Source organism: Primulina tabacum, chromosome 10, assembly GCF_025594145.1.
Source record: "Primulina tabacum isolate GXHZ01 chromosome 10, ASM2559414v2, whole genome shotgun sequence".
Taxonomy (NCBI): domain Eukaryota; kingdom Viridiplantae; phylum Streptophyta; class Magnoliopsida; order Lamiales; family Gesneriaceae; genus Primulina; species Primulina tabacum.
The window spans coordinates 37159771-37170450 of NC_134559.1; the positions used below are offsets into that span (position 1 = coordinate 37159771).

General features: G+C 43.5%; 10 non-coding genes and 5 pseudogenes across 10 annotated transcripts; all 15 read right to left on the reverse strand.

Annotated features, from left to right (window-relative positions):
• Nucleotides 1-58: 58 nt before the first annotated feature.
• LOC142512429 (5S ribosomal RNA) lies at nucleotides 59-177 on the reverse strand (annotated as a pseudogene).
• A 683-nt stretch (nucleotides 178-860) lies between these two features.
• On the reverse strand, nucleotides 861-979 carry LOC142512164 (5S ribosomal RNA). Its single transcript, XR_012808812.1, has one exon. It is a non-coding gene; the product is annotated as a 5S ribosomal RNA (ribosomal RNA).
• Nucleotides 980-1557: 578 nt separating this feature from the next.
• On the reverse strand, nucleotides 1558-1675 carry LOC142510352 (5S ribosomal RNA). Its single transcript, XR_012808469.1, has one exon. It is a non-coding gene; the product is annotated as a 5S ribosomal RNA (ribosomal RNA).
• A 733-nt stretch (nucleotides 1676-2408) lies between these two features.
• On the reverse strand, nucleotides 2409-2527 carry LOC142513494 (5S ribosomal RNA). The gene has a single exon (XR_012809437.1). It is a non-coding gene; the product is annotated as a 5S ribosomal RNA (ribosomal RNA).
• A 679-nt stretch (nucleotides 2528-3206) lies between these two features.
• LOC142509197 (5S ribosomal RNA) lies at nucleotides 3207-3325 on the reverse strand. Its single transcript, XR_012807382.1, has one exon. It is a non-coding gene; the product is annotated as a 5S ribosomal RNA (ribosomal RNA).
• Nucleotides 3326-3966: 641 nt separating this feature from the next.
• On the reverse strand, nucleotides 3967-4085 carry LOC142509529 (5S ribosomal RNA). Its single transcript, XR_012807698.1, has one exon. It is a non-coding gene; the product is annotated as a 5S ribosomal RNA (ribosomal RNA).
• Nucleotides 4086-4766: 681 nt separating this feature from the next.
• On the reverse strand, nucleotides 4767-4885 carry LOC142507665 (5S ribosomal RNA). Its single transcript, XR_012805916.1, has one exon. It is a non-coding gene; the product is annotated as a 5S ribosomal RNA (ribosomal RNA).
• A 689-nt stretch (nucleotides 4886-5574) lies between these two features.
• On the reverse strand, nucleotides 5575-5693 carry LOC142509874 (5S ribosomal RNA). Its single transcript, XR_012808021.1, has one exon. It is a non-coding gene; the product is annotated as a 5S ribosomal RNA (ribosomal RNA).
• A 683-nt stretch (nucleotides 5694-6376) lies between these two features.
• On the reverse strand, nucleotides 6377-6494 carry LOC142512516 (5S ribosomal RNA; annotated as a pseudogene).
• A 649-nt stretch (nucleotides 6495-7143) lies between these two features.
• Nucleotides 7144-7262, reverse strand: LOC142514526 (5S ribosomal RNA). The gene has a single exon (XR_012810415.1). It is a non-coding gene; the product is annotated as a 5S ribosomal RNA (ribosomal RNA).
• A 680-nt stretch (nucleotides 7263-7942) lies between these two features.
• Nucleotides 7943-8061, reverse strand: LOC142517533 (5S ribosomal RNA). Its single transcript, XR_012813275.1, has one exon. It is a non-coding gene; the product is annotated as a 5S ribosomal RNA (ribosomal RNA).
• Nucleotides 8062-8707: 646 nt separating this feature from the next.
• Nucleotides 8708-8825, reverse strand: LOC142506562 (5S ribosomal RNA). The gene has a single exon (XR_012804851.1). It is a non-coding gene; the product is annotated as a 5S ribosomal RNA (ribosomal RNA).
• A 674-nt stretch (nucleotides 8826-9499) lies between these two features.
• On the reverse strand, nucleotides 9500-9618 carry LOC142512097 (5S ribosomal RNA; annotated as a pseudogene).
• A 650-nt stretch (nucleotides 9619-10268) lies between these two features.
• Nucleotides 10269-10387, reverse strand: LOC142512631 (5S ribosomal RNA; annotated as a pseudogene).
• Nucleotides 10388-10569: 182 nt separating this feature from the next.
• Nucleotides 10570-10680, reverse strand: LOC142512427 (5S ribosomal RNA; annotated as a pseudogene).

A 10680-nucleotide genomic window follows, 5' to 3' on the forward strand; every position in this document is an offset into this window, starting at 1 on the left:
GATAATTTGAGCCGAAAATCGTCTGTCAACAAGTAATCAAAAATAGAAAAACACGTAAAGGGTTTAACACGAGGACTTCCCAAGGGGTCACCCATCATAGTAATGCTCTTGACCAAGCACGCATAACTTTGGAATTCTGATGGGATCTGGTGCATTAGTGCTGGTATGATCGCACCCGACATTGAGTGGGATTTTTATTCTTATATCCTCGAGTACGTGTGGAGCGGACGGCGATGGACAACACGCGGCACTGCTCTCGCCCAATCAGAACCATGAAGTTATGCGTTCTGGCGCGATGGCAGAGCTAAGATGGGTGACCTCCCTGGGAAGTCCTCATGTCGCGACCGTTTAAGTAAATTATGGATACAACAGTCGAAATAATTGTTTTTAATGAGTTAACCATCTCCGAAGTAATCTGCGTCATACTCTTCCGCACAGAACCGGCTCACGACACTAAAAATCGCTAAATGTTCCCAGAAAACAGAAAAAAAAATAAGAAGAAGAAAATAGCGAATGTAAAGCTGTTATTATGCCTGGATACGATAAAATGGAACCGAAATCGAATTTCGAACTTCCTAAGCGGATTTCTCGAAGAAACGGAATCTTAACAGAAGCGGAAAATCGCAAATTAGAGAGTCTTAGAGAAGGAATTCCGCTAAAATCTCGTCAGCTCATTGCGAATGTAATGAGTCTCGTTCGTTTGCCCGTTTACAATCAAATAAGGCTACAATTTTGTCCAAATCCGGCAGTGCCCGAGCTACGTTGATTTCACATGTCTTATCTGATCCCGATCGAGATTCAGATGATTTGAGCCGAAAATCGTCTGTCAACAAGTAATCAAAAATAGAAAAACACGAAAAGGGGTGCAACACGAGGACTTCCCAGGGAGTCACCCATCCTAGTACTGCTCTCGCCCAAGCACGCTTTACTTCGGAGTTCTGATGGGATCCGGTGCATTAGTGCTGGTATGATCGCACCCGACATTTAGTGGGATGTTTATTCTTATATCCTTCGAGTACGTGTGGAGCGGGCGGCGATGGACAACAGGCGGCACTGCTCTCGCCCAATCAGAACCTTGAAGTTTAGCGTTCTAGCGCGATGGGAGAGCTAGGATGGGTGACCTCCCTGGGAAGTCCTCGTGTCAGTCGTACATTATGGATAAAACAGTCGAAATAATTGTTTTTAATGAGTTAACCGTCTCCGGAGTAATCGTCGTAATACCCTTCTGCTCAGAACCGGCTCACGACAACAAAAATTGCTAAATGTTCCCAGAAAATAGAAAAAAAATAAGAAGAAGAAAATAGCGAATGTAAAGCTATTATTATGCTTGGGTTACGATAAAAAGGAACCGGAATCAAATTTCGGACTTCCTAAGCGGATATCTCGAGGAAACGAAAGCTTAACAGGAGCGGAAAATCGTAAATTAGAGAGTCTTCGAGAAGAAATTCGGCTAAAATCACGCCATCTCTTTGCGGAGGAATGAATCTCGTTCGTTTGCCCGTTTATAATTAAATTAGGCTACAATTTTGTCCAAATCCGGCAATGCTCGAGCTACGTTGATTTCACACGAGGACTTCCCAGGGGGCCACCCATCCTAGTACTGCTCTCGCCCAAGCACGCTTAACTTCGGAGTTTTGATGGGATCCGGTGCATTAGTGCTGGTATGATCGCACCCGACATTGAGTGGGATTTTTATTCTTATATCCTCGAGTACGTGTGGAGCGGACGGCGATGGACAACACGCGGCACTGCTCTCGCCCAATCAGAACCATGAAGTTATGCGTTCTGGCGCGATGGCAGAGCTAAGATGGGTGACCTCCCTGGGAAGTCCTCATGTCGCGACCGTTTAAGTAAATTATGGATACAAACCTCCCTGGGAAGTCCTCATGTCGCGACCGTTTAAGTAAATTATGGATACAACAGTCGAAATAATTGTTTTTAATGAGTTAACCATCTCCGAAGTAATCTGCGTCATACTCTTCCGCACAGAACCGGCTCACGACACTAAAAATCGCTAAATGTTCCCAGAAAACAGAAAAAAAATAAGAAGAAGAAAATAGCGAATGTAAAGCTATTATTATGCCTGGGATACGATAAAATGGAACTGGAATCGAATTTCAAACTTCCTAAGCGGATTTCTCGAGGAAACGGAAGCTTAACAGAATCGAAAAATCGCAAATTAGAGGGTTTTAGAGAAAGAATACGGCTAAAATCTCGCCACCTCGTTGCGGAGTAATGATTCGTTCCTTTTCCCGTTTACAATCAAATTAAGCTACAATTTTGTCCAAATCTGGCAGTGCCCGAGCTACGTTGATTTCACATGTCTTATCTGATCCCGATCGAGATTCAGATGATTTGAGCCGAAAATCGTCTGTCAACAAGTAATCAAAAATAGAAAAACATCAAAAAGGGTGCAACACGAGGACTTCCCATGGGGTCACCCATCCTAGTACTACTCTCGCCCCAGCACGCTTAACTTCGGAGTTCTGATGGGATCCGGTGCATTATTGCTAGTATGATCGCACCCGACATTAAGTGGGATGTTTATTCTTATATCCCCCGAGTACGTGTGGAGCGGGCGACGATGGACAACACGCGGCACTGCTCTCGCCCAATAAGAACCATGAAGTTAAGTGTTCTGGCGTGATGGCAGAGCTAGGATTGGTGACCTCCCCGGGAAGTCCTCGTGTCTCGATCGTTTACGTAAATTATGGATAAAACAGTCGAAATAATGGTTTTTAATGAGTTAACCGTCTCAGGAGTAATCTGCGTCATACCCTTCCGCACAGAACCGGCTCACGACAACAAAAATCGTTAAATGTTCCCATAAAATAGAAAAAAAATAAGAAGAAGAAAATAGCAAATGTAAAGCTATTATTATGCCTGGGATACGATAAAATGAAACCGGAATCGAATTTCGGACTTCCTAAGAGGATTTCTCGAGGAAACAGAAGCTTAACAAAAGCGGAAAATCGCAAATTAGAGGGTCTTAGAGAAGGAATTCGACTAAAATCACGCAGCTCATTGCGGAGGAATGAATCTCGTTCGTTTGCCCGTTTTCAATCAAATTAGGCTACAATTTTGTCCAAATCCGGCAGTGCCCGAGCTACGTTGATTTCACATGTCTTATCTGGTCCCGATCGAAATTCAGATGATTTGAGCCGAAAATCGTCTGTCAACAAGTAATCAAAAAAAAAACACGAAAAGGGGTGCAAAACGTCGACTTCCCAGGGGGTCACCCATCCTAGTACTACTCTCGCCCAACCACGCTTCACTTCGGAGTTCTGTTGGGATCCGGTGCATTAGTACGGGTATGATCGCACCTGACATTGAGTGGGATTTTTATTCTTATATCCTCGAGTACGTGTGGAGCGGACGGCGATGGACAACACGCGGCACTGCTCTCTCCCAATCAGAACCATGAAGTTAAGCGTTCTGGCGCGATGGCAGAGCTAGGATGGGTGACCTTCCTGGGAAGTCCTCGTTTCCGACCGTTTACGTAAGTTATGTATACAACAGTCGAAATAATTTTTTTTAATGAGTTAACCGTCTCCGGAGTAACATGCGTCATACCCTTCCGCACAGCACCGGCTCACGACAACAAAAATCTCTAAACGTTCCCAGAAAATAGAAAAAAATGAGAAGAAGAAAAGAGCGAATGTAAAGCTATTATTATGCCTGAGATACGATAAAATGGAACCGGAATCGAATTTCAAACTTCCTAAGCGGATTTCTCGTGGAAACGGAAGCTTAACAGAAGCGAAAAATCGCAAATTAGAGGGTTTTAGAGAAGGAATTCGGCTGAAATCTCGCCACCCCGTTGCGGAGTAATGATTCGTTCGTTTGCCCGTTTACAATAAAATTAAGCTACAATTTTGTTTAAATCCGGCAGTGCCCGAGCTACGTTGATTTCACATGTCTAACCTAATCCCGATCGAGATTCAGATGATTTGAGCCAAAAATCTCCTGATTCAACACGAGGACTTCCCATGGGGTCACACATCCTAGTACTGCTCTCGCCCAAGCACGCTTAACTTCTGAGTTCTGATGGGATCCGGTGCATTAGTGCTGGTATGATCGCACCCGACATTGAGTGGGATGTTTATTCTTATATCCCTCGAGTACGTGTGGAGCGGGCGGCGATGGACAACACGCGGCACTGCTCTCGCCCAACAGAACCATGAAGTTAAGCGTTCCGGCGCGATGGCAGAGCTAGGATGGGTGACCTCCCTTGGAAGTCCTCGTGTCGCGACCGTTTACGTAAATTATGGATAAAACAGTCGAAATAATTGTTTTTAATGAGTTAACCGTCTCCGGAGTAATCTGCGTCATACCCTTCCGCACAGAACCGGTTCACGACAACAAAAATCGTTAATTGTTCCCAGAAAATAGAAAAAAATAAGAAGAAGAAAATAGCGAATGTAAAGCTATTATTATGCCTGTGATACGATAAAATGAAACCGGAATCGAATTTCGGACTTCCTAAGCGGATTTCTCGAGGAAACGGAAGCTTAACAAAAGCCGAAAATCGCAAATTAGAGGGTCTTAGAGATGAAATTCGGCTAAAATCTCGCCAGCTCATTGCGCAGCAATGAGTCTTGTCTGTTTGCCCGTTTACCATCAAATTAGGTAACAATTTTGTCCAAATCCGGCATTGCCCGAGCTACGTTGATTTCACATGTCTCATCTAGTCTCGATCGAGATTCAGAAGATTTGAGCCGAAAATCGTCTGTCAACAAGTAATCAAAAATAGAAAAACACGAAAAGGGGTGCAACACGAGGACTTCCCAGGGGATCACCCATCCCAGTATTGCTCTCGCCCAAGCACCCTTAACTTCGGAGTTCTGATGGGATCCGGTTCATTACTGCTGGTATGATCGCACGCGACATTGAGTGGGATGTTTATTATTATATCCCTCGAGTACGTGTGGACCGGGCGGCGATGGACAACACGCGGCACTGCTCTCGCCCAATCAGAACCATGAAGTTAAGCGTTCTGGCGCGATGGCAGGGCTACGATGGGTGACCTCTCTGGGAAGTTTTCGTGTCGCGACCGTTTAAGTAAATTAAGGCTAAAACAGTAAAAAAAAAAAATTTTTATTGAGTTAACTGTCTCCGGATTAATCTACGTAATGCCCTTCCGCACAGAACCGGCTTACGACAACAAAAATCGCTAAATGTTCCCAGAAAATAGAAAAAAAAATAAGAAGAAGAAAATAGCAAATGTAAAGCTATTATTATGCCAGAGAGACAATAAAATGGAACCGGAATCGAATTTCGAACTTCCTAAGCGGATTTCTCGAGGAAACGGAATCTTAACAGAAGCGGAAAATCGCAAATTAGAGGGTCATAGAGAAGGAATTCGGCTAAAATCTAGCCAGCTCGTTGCGGAGTAATGAGTCTCGTTCGTTTGCCCGTTTACAATCAAATTAGGCTACAATTTTGTCCAAATCCCGCAGTGACCGAGCTACTGTTATTTCACATGTCTTATCTGGTCTCGATCGAGATTCAGATGATTTGAGCCGAAAATCGTCTGTCAACAAGTAATCAATCAAAAATAGAAAAACACAAAAAGAGGTGCAACACCAGGACTTCCCAGGGGGTCACACATCCTAGTACTGCTCTCGCCCAAGCACGCTTCACTTCGAAGTTCTGATGGGATCCGGTGCATTAGTGCTGGAATGATAGCACCGACATTGAGTGGGATGTTTATTCTTATATCCCTCGACTACGTGTGGAGTGGGCGGCGATGGGCAACACGCGACACTGCTCTTGCCCAATCAGAACCATGAAGTTAAGCGTTCTGGCGCGCGATGGTAGAGCTAGGATGTGTGACCTCCCTGGGAAGTCCTTGTGTCGCGATCGTTTACGTATATTATGGATAAAACAGTCGAAATAATTGTTTTTAATGAGTTAACCGTCTACGGAGTAATCTACGTAATACCCTTTCGCTCAGAACAGGCTCACGACAACAAAAATCGCCAAATGTTCCCAGAAAATACAAAAAAAATAAGAAGAAGAAAATAGGGAATGTAAAGCTATTATTATGCTTGGGATACGATAAAATGGAACCAGAATCGAATTTCAGACTTCCTAAGCGGATTTCTCGAGGAAACGGAAGCTTAACAGAATCGGAAAATCGCAAATTAGAGGGTCTTAGAGAAGGAATTCGGCTAAAATCTCGCCAGCTCATTGCGTAGAATGAGTCTCGTTCTTTTGCCCGTTTACAATCAAATTAACCTACAATTTTGTCCAAATCCGGCAGTGCTCGAGCTGCGTTGATTTCACATGTCTTATCTGGTCCCGAAAAAGATTCGGATTATTAGAGCCGAAAATCGTCTGTCAACAAGTAATCAACAAAAGAAAAACACTAAAAAGGGTGCAACACGAGGACTTCCCAGTGGGTCACTCATCCTAGTATAGCTCTCGCCCAAGCACGCTTAACTCGTAGTTCTGATGGGATCCGTTGAATTAGTGATGGTATGATCGCACCCGACATTGAGAGGGATGTTTATTCTTATATCCCTCGAGGTACTGATCTCGCCCAATCAGAACCATGAAGTTAAGCGTTCTTGCGCGATGTCAGAGCTAGGATGGGTGACCTCCTTGGGAAGTACTAGTGTCGTGACCGTTTACGTAAATTATAGGGAAAACAGTCGAAATAATTGTTTTAATGAGTTAACCGTCTCCGGAATAATCTGCGTCATACCCTTCCACACAGAACCGGCTCACAACAACAAAAATTGCTAAATGTTCCCAGAAAATATAAAAAAAATTAAGAAGAAGAAAATAGCGAATGTAAAACTATTATTATGCCTGGGATACGATAAAATGGAACCGGAATCGAATTTCGAACTTCCTAAGCGGATTTATCGAGGAAACGGAAGCTTAATAGAAGCGGAAAATCGCAAATTAGAGGGTCTTAGAGAAGGAATTCAGCTAAAATCTCGCCACCTCGTTGCGGAGTAATGAGTTTCGTTCGTTTGCCCGTTTACAATCAAATTAGGCTACAATTTTGTTCAAATCCGGCAGTGCCCGAGCTACGTTGATTTCACATGTCTTATCTGATCTCGATCGAGATTCATATGATTTGAGCCGAAAATCGCATGTCAATAAGTAATCAAATATAGAAAAACACGAAAAGGGGTGCAACACGAGGACTTCTCAAGGGGTCAACCATCCTAGTACTGCTCTCGCCCAAGCACGCTTAACTTCGGAGTTCTGATGGGATCCGATGCATTAGTGCTGGTTTGATCGCACCCGAATTTAGTGGGATGTTATTCTTATATCCCTCGAGTACGTGTGGAGTGGGCGGCGATGGTCAACACGCGGCACTGCTCTTGCCCAATCAGAACCATGAAGTTAAGCGTTCTGGCGCGATGGCAGAGCTAGGATGTGTGACCTCCCTAGGAAGTCCTTGTGTCGCGACCGTTTACGTACATTATGGATAAAACAGTCGAAATAATTGTTTTTAATGAGGTAACCTTCTACGGAGTAATCTACGTAATACCCTTCCGCTCAGAACAGGCTCACGACAACAAAAATCACCAAATGTTCCCAGAAAATACAAAAAAAATAAGAAGAAGAAAATAGGGAATGTAAAGCTATTATTATGCTTGGGATACGATAAAATGGAACCAGAATCGAATTTCGGACTTCCTAAGCGGATTTCTCGAGGAAACGGAAGCTTAACAGAAGCGGAAAATCGCAAATTAGAGGGTCTTAGAGAATCAATTCGGCTAAAATCTCGCCAGCTCATTGCGTAGAATGAGTCTCGTTCTTTTGCCCGTTTACAATCAAATTAACCTACAATTTTGTCCAAATCCGGCAATGCCCGAGCTGCGTTGATTTCACATGTCTTATCTGGTCCCGAAAAAGATTCAGATTATTTGAGCCGAAAATCGTCTGTCAACAAGTAATCAACAAAATAAAAACACTAAAAAGGGTGCAACACGAGGACTTCCTAGGGGGTCACCCATCCTAGTATAGCTCTCGCCCAAGCACGCTTAACTTCGGAGTTCTGATGGGATCCGGTGAATTAGTGATGGTATGATCGCACCCGACATTGAGAGGGATGTTTATTCTTATATCCCTCGAGGCACTGATCTCTCCCAATCGGAACCATGAAGTTAAGCGTTCTTGCGCGATGTCAGAGCTAGGATGGGTGACCCCCTTGGGAAGTACTCGTGTCGTGACCGTTTACGTAAATTATAGAGAAAACAGTCAAAATAATTGTTTTTAATGAGTTAACCGTCTCCGGAATAATCTGCGTCATACCCTTCCGCACAGAACCGGCTCACAACAACAAAAATTGCTAAAAGTTCCCAGAAAATATAAACAAATTAAGAAGAAGAAAATAGCGAATGTAAAACTATTATTATGCCTGGGATACGATAAATGGAACCGGAATCGAATTTCAAACTTCCTAAGCGGATTTATCGAGGAAACGGAAGCTTAATAGAAGCGGAAAATCGCAAATTAGAGGGTCTTAGAGAAGGAATTCAGCTAAAATCTCGCCACCTCGTTGCGGAGTAATAAGTCTCGTTCGTTTGCTCGTTTACAATCAAATTAGGCTACAATTTTGTTCAAATCCGGCAGTGCCCGAGCTACGTTGATTTCACATGTCTTATCTGATCTCGATCGAGATTCATATGATTTAGCCGAAAATCGATGTCAACAAGTAATCAAATATAGAAAAACACGAAAAGGGGTGCAACACGAGGACTTCCAGGGGGTCAACCATCCTAGTACTGCTCTCGCCCAAGCACGCTTAACTTCGGAGTTCTGATGGGATCCGATGCATTAGTGCTGGTATGATCGGACCCGAATTGAGCGGGATGTTTATTCTTATATCCCTCGAGTACGTGTGGAGTGGGCGGCGATGGGCAACACGCGGCACTGCTCTTGCCCAATCAGAACCATGAAGTTAAGCGTTCTGGTGCGATGGCAGAGCTAGGATGTGTAACCTCCCTGGGAAGTCCTTGTGTCGCGACCGTTTACGTACATTATGGATAAAACAGTCGAAATAATTGTTTTAATGAGGTAAACTTCTACGGAGTAATCTACGTAATACCCTTCCGCTCAGAACAGGCTCACGACAACAAAAATCGCCAAATGTTCCCAGAAAATACAAAAAAAATAAGAAGAAGAAATAGGGAATGTAAAGCTATTATTATGCTTGGGATACGATAAAATGGAACCAGAATCGAATTCCGGACTTCCTATGCGGATTTCTCGAGGAAACGGAAGCTTAACAGAAGCGGAAAATCGCAAATTAGAGGGTCTTAGAGAAGGAATTCGGCTAAAATCTCGCCAGCTCATTGCGTAGAATGAGTCTCGTTCTTTTGCCCGTTTACAATCAAATTAACCTACAATTTTGTCCAAATCCGGGAGTGCCTGAGCTGCGTTGATTTCACATGTCTTATCTGGTTCCGAAAAAGATTCAATTATTGAGCCGAAAATCGTCTGTCAACAGTAATCACAAAAGAAAAAACTAAAAAGGGTGCAACTTGAGGACTTCCCAGGGGGTCACCCATCTAGTATATCTCTCGCCCCAAGCACGCTTAACTTCGGAGTTCTGATGGGATCCGGTGAATTAGTGATGGTATGATCGCACCAGACATTGAGAGGGATGTTTATTCTTATATCCCTCGAGGTACTGATCTCGCCCAATCAGAACCATGAAGTTAAGCGTTCTTGCGCGATGTCAGAGCTAGGATGGGTGACTTCCTTGGGAACTACTCGTGTCGTGACCGTTTACGTAAATTATAGAGAAAACAGTCGAAATAATTGTTTTTAATGAGTTAACCGTCTCCGGAATAATCTGCGTCATACCCTTCCGCACAGAACCGGCTCACAACAACAAAAATTGCTAAATGTTCCCAGAAAATAGAAAAATAATTAAGAAGAAGAAAATAGCGAATAGAAAGTTATTAATATTCCTAGGATACGATAAAATGGAACCTGAATCGAATTTCGGACTTCCTAAGCGGATTTCTCGATGAAACGGAAGATTAACAGAAGCAGAAAATCGCAAATTAGAGGGTATTAGAGAAGGAATTCAGCTAAAATCTCGCCAGCTCATTGCGGAATAATGAGTCTCATTCGTTTGCCCGTTTACAATCAAGTTAGGTTACAATTTTGTCAAAATCCGGCAGTGCCCGAGCTACGTTGATTTCACATGTCTTATCTGGTCTTGATCGAGATTCAAGTGATTTGAGCTGAAAATCATCTGTCAACAAGTAATCAAAAATAGAAAAACACGAAAAAGGGTGCAACACGAGGACTTACCAGGGGGTCACCCGTCTTAGTACTGCTCTCGCCCAAGCACGCTTAACTTCGGAGTTCTGATGGGATCCGGTGCATTAGTTCTGATGGGATCCGGTGCATTAGTAATGAGTCTCGTTTGTTTGCCCGTTTACAATCAAATTAGGCTACAATTTTTTCCAAATCCGGCAGTGTCCGACCTACGTTGATTTCACATGTCTTATCTTGTCCCGATCGAGATTCAGATTATTTGAGCCGAAAATCGTCTGTCAACAAGTAATCAAAAATAGAAAAACACAAATAGGGGTGCAACACGAGGAGTTCCCTGGGGTCACCTATCCTAGTCTGGTCTCGCCCAAGCACGCTTAACTTCGGAGTTCTGATGGGATCCGGTGCATTAGTGCTGGTATGATC